Source organism: Cherax quadricarinatus, unplaced genomic scaffold (assembly GCF_038502225.1).
Source record: "Cherax quadricarinatus isolate ZL_2023a unplaced genomic scaffold, ASM3850222v1 Contig5646, whole genome shotgun sequence".
NCBI lineage: Eukaryota > Metazoa > Arthropoda > Malacostraca > Decapoda > Parastacidae > Cherax > Cherax quadricarinatus.
In genome coordinates this window covers 8794-13809 of record NW_027200672.1, presented here as the reverse complement: position 1 = coordinate 13809, position 5016 = coordinate 8794, and the positions used below count along the sequence as shown (strand labels likewise).

Below are 5016 nucleotides of genomic sequence, written 5' to 3'. Positions count from 1 at the left end.
GCATCCTGAAGTTTCATGATGATCCCTGCATCCTAAAGTTTCATGATGATCCCTGCATCCTGAAGTTTCATGATGATCCCTGCATCCTGAAGTTTCATGATCCCTGCATCCCTAAGTTTCATGATGATCCCTGCATCCTGAAGTTTCATGATGATCCCTGCATCCCTAAGTTTCATGATGATCCCTGCATCCTGAAGTTTCATGAAGTTAAAGTTTCATGATGATCCCTGCATCCTGAAGTTTCATGATGATCCTTGCATCCTGAAGTTTTATGAAGATCCCTGCATCCTGAAGTTCCATGAAGATCCTGCATCCTGAAGTTTCATGATGACCCTTGCATCCTGAAGTTTTATGAAGATCCTGCATCCTGAAGTTCCATGAAGATCCTGCATCCTGAAGTTCTCTAGAGATCAGCCGATCATGACGGTCCATGCAGATGAAACTGGAAAGAAAGAAATACATGCCGAAAATCGTATTGCCAGTGATTATGTAAACAGATACATGTAATTACACATATATTTATATACATATATACATACAAATGTACAAATAAGAACATAAATTACATACCTTTGACTAGGTGTAGGTGTGGACATAGATGGTTATCTAATGTCGTCCAGGCTCATATGAAGAGTCCATTAGTTTTCTCCTCTTCCTGCATCTTAGGATCTTTGTTGTCTGCATTTTCTTGTCCATGGCTTCAAGGCGCCTTTGGGTCACTGCAGAACGTTCATAGCCGAGTGGTACATCGAGACATTGTACTCGGCATTGGCTTGGCTGGCAGCGAACTCTACTTTCCAACTGTTTCGATACAATACTTTGTTGCAGTATGCCCATATTCGTTGATGGAGACTCTCATTGGGGTTCTGAGTTCTGCCTTTTAGACACCGTTCCATCATGTCTCCTGTTGTAAGGTCTTTGTAGATATTATGAACCTTGAAGTACACAGGTTCTAGCTGGAACTGGACTTTCATAGTGGAGTGTGATGGTGGTGTGACATTTGCTGCTTTTGCACTTTGGTAAAAACACCAGGAATCAGGACCAGTAGGGCAATGATGATGTGGCTTGCCATCACTGGAGGATCAGTGGAAAAAACTGGCAAGGATACCATTCCTCATTCTTACGATGTCAGTGCCATCATTCGTTCTAAGGTTCTTCTGACAGTAATGTGCCAGCTTTTCGATAATGAAGTCTGTCAGAATGACCTTCTTCACTTCGTACTGTTTCCTCTTCCCAGTTTTCAATTCCTTTTCACTGTAGTGAGACTTGACAAAAGTTGTTAATCTATTCTTGAGTCGTTTAGAGTAATGGTTTATGCACTCCTCTTTAGCCACTTTACATTTGGATAGGGACCTGCACCATCATTTAGTTCAACAAGTCCTTTGTAAGTACTATTGTCACCATCACACACGACAGTTTTGTATCTCAGTTTCTTTGCTAATGATCTCTGCCATATCAGTATTGCTGCTTCAACTTCCATCTTTCCAGAACTTCCTGTGAAGTTTTTGTAGCATTTACTTTTATGTTCCTCTTTGAATTGTTCATACTTTTCTTCAGAAATTTTCTTGTTCTTGAAACGAAGATCGAAATACACAAGAAACAAAATTTGCACATTATTTGATAGTCAACTACCAATTCCGTCACTGCATCAATTGTGGCACCAATGCCATAATTTGAATGCTGGTCCCTTGTGTGCCAAGTTCCATCATATGTAACATCAATATCAAGAACTCCACTTTGGTCAGGTACACTTCCTACTTTGGCGTATTCCTGTGTAACAATTTCCCTTGACTCTGTATGTATCTGGCTGCACGACTCAATGGATTTATTTGTAATCAGTGACACATATTTATTAAATGTCTGCAGAGTCATAAAAGGCAAATTACACACAGCATTTCTACGAATGAAGGATGCATGTCCACCACCTGCAAGCATTTCGGCATATACCATCCTACCAGTTGCAGCATTCAGTGTCTCGTACCAACTGGGTTTTTCCAACACTACTTGCTTACACTCAGTACAGTTTGCACTAACAAGTGTCTCTAGGTGATGGTGATGAAATGTAAAAGTGACTTTATTACTAAAACATTCTTGATAAATCATGCACTTCTTAATAGCCTCAAAATTACAACGTTCCGTCAATACCATATGCTTTTCCACTCGCCTTGTAGCACTTGATATATCATGTACACTATCACTTTCAACAAATGTTTCACCATCTTCAGCTGTAGATGTGCTGGGGTTAGCTGAGCTGGTGACAGCTGAGACGGGGTCAGCTGAGCTGTGGTCAGCAGAGATGGTGACAGCTGAGACGGGGTCTCAGCTGAGATGGTGACAGCTGAGCTGGGGACAGTGGTGGCCATGTCTAGGGTAGCCGCAGGAAATATGGTCATTTGTGGTGAGGTTGTCACATACGTAACCACAGGTGTGGTCAAGATAGATGCATATATGGGTGAAGGCGTGGTCACTGTGGCCACAGATGAGTCACCTAGTTAACGCTTCATTCCTCTAGGTCTGCCACGGCCACGTGGGATGGCCACGGTGCTGCTGCCGGCATCTGGGGTGGTCACGGTGATGCTGCCAGCATCTGGGGTGGCCACGGTGATGCCGCCAGCATCTGGGGTGGCCACAGTGATGCTGCCAGCATCTGGGGTGGCCACGGTGATGCTGCCAGCATCTGGGGTGGCCACGGTGCTGCTGCCGGCATCTGGGGTGGTCACGGTGATGCTGCCAGCATCTGGGGTGGCCACGGTGATGCTGCCAGCATCTCGGGTGGCCACGGTGATGCTGCCAGCATCTGGGGTGGCCACAATGATGCTGCCAACATCTGGGGTGGCCACGGTGATGCTGCCAGCATCTGGGGTGGCCACAGTGATGCTGCCAGCATCTGGGGTGGCCACGGTGATGCTGCCAGCATCTGGGGTGGCCACGGTGATGCTGCCAGCATCTGGGGTGGCCACGGTGATGCTGCCAGCATCTGGGGTGGCCACAATGATGCTGCCAGCATCTGGGGTGGCCACGGTGATGCTGCCAGCATCTAGGGTGGCCATCGAGGTGTTGACTACACAGGTCATCTTACGCTTTCGCTTTTCTGGGTTTCAGAAACATCAATTATTCGCCAGCAGTAAACAATGTGTTGTGGTGATGGTAGCCAGGAGTCATCTGCTCTATCTGCCGCTGCCTTCATTTATTTAGCTTTTTTCATCATTTCTAATCGCTTCCGGCTGATCGTATGCGAATACTGTCTCTTCGGGCGAGGCATTGTATATGAAATTTGCACAATATATGGCAAAATTGCGGGCCACTAGGTCTGCTGTGGTCACTCAGAGCGGCATACCTCCAACTCCTGTCGACTGTTAGTCAGCACTGAGACTCGTGTGGGTGAAGCAGCTCTACCAACAGCCACTGACAGAGTTTTCCAATTTGTATTTTGTAGTATTTGGCTCTAAAATATGAACAAAAAATGACGAAAAATGTCTAAAAATTACAACAAATATACTACTGTTATGGTATACGTCACAACAATTACGCTTTTACCTCATTTATTAAAATTACGGTAACTTTTTTAGAGAATTATCGTACAGAGACGAGACATAACACCAAAATATTACCAGATTCATCACCTCTTTCTCGCTAACATTAACTCATTTTTCAATTCTTTTCGTATTTTTCGTATAATTCAGCGCTTGACGCGTCACGCGCCGCTAACGTTCACACAACAACACTAATCTACGAACCTAAATACGTTCACAAATGCACTTATACAACTAAATTAATCAAGCTAATAATTAACATAGGAAAAATATTAAATATAAATATATGTTCCAAATTTTCACTAGTGGCCAGTTCTTGGTGGACGAACTGTGATAGAGATCTCTCATGTCTCAGGTAGTCGACGTTCGAGTCTGTCCAGGAGGATGTTATTACAGAGCGCAGATTATCTGCGTGTCCTCCTCTGTAATAACATCTACCTTCGTATACTGATATTAATACACTTGTGTAGTAATATCATATATGGACAGTGCTTCAAGGCTGGCTGAAACTGCTGACCTCAGGGAAGTGGTGAAGGGTGAATACCTGGATCCACGGACCTGGGGTGGGACTTGCTGACCTCAGGGAAGTGGTGAAGGGTGAATACCTGGATCCACGGACCTGGGTTGGGACTGCTGACCTCAGGGAAGTGGTGAAGGGTGAATACCTGGATCCACGGACCTGGGGTGGGACTTGCTGACCTCAGGGAAGTGGTGAAGGGTGAATACCTGGATCCACGGACCTGGGGTGGGACTTGCTGACCTCAGGGAAGTGGTGAAGGGTGAATACCTGGATCCACGGACCTGGGGTGGGACTGCTGACCTCAGGGAAGTGGTGAAGGGTGAATACCTGGATCCACGGACCTGGGGTGGGACTTGCTGACCTTAGGGAAGTGGTGAAGGGTGAATACCTGGAACCACGGACCTGGGGTGGGACTTGCTGACCTCAGGGAAGTGGTGAAAGGTGAATACCTGGAACCACGGACCTGGGGTGGGACTTGCTGACCTCAGGGAAGTGGTGAAGGGTGAATACCTGGATCCACGGACCTGGGGTGGGACTTGCTGACCTCAGGGAAGTGGTGAAGGGTGAATACCTGGATCCACGGACCTGGGGTGGGACTTGCTGACCTCAGGGAAGTGGTGAAGGGTGAATACCTGGATCCACGGACCTGGGGTGGGACTTGCTGACCTCAGGGAAGTGGTGAAGGGTGAATACCTGGAACCACGGACCTGGGGTGGGACTTGCTGACCTCAGGGAAGTGGTGAAGGGTGAATACCTGGATCCACGGACCTGGGGTGGGGCTTGCTGACCTCAGGGAAGTGGTGAAGGGTGAATACCTGGAACCACGGACCTGGGGTGGGACTTGCTGACCTCAGGGAAGTGGTGAAGGGTGAATACCTGGAACCACGGACCTGGGGTGGGACTTGCTGACCTCAGGGAAGTGGTGAAGGGTGAATACCTGGAACCACGGACCTGGGGTGGGAC

The 5016-nt window shown here is 47.1% G+C and overlaps 1 pseudogene; it reads right to left on the bottom strand.

The window, feature by feature from the left end:
• Positions 1–309: 309 nt before the first annotated feature.
• LOC138852237 (uncharacterized) lies at positions 310–2355 on the bottom strand (annotated as a pseudogene).
• Positions 2356–5016: the final 2661 nt, after the last annotated feature.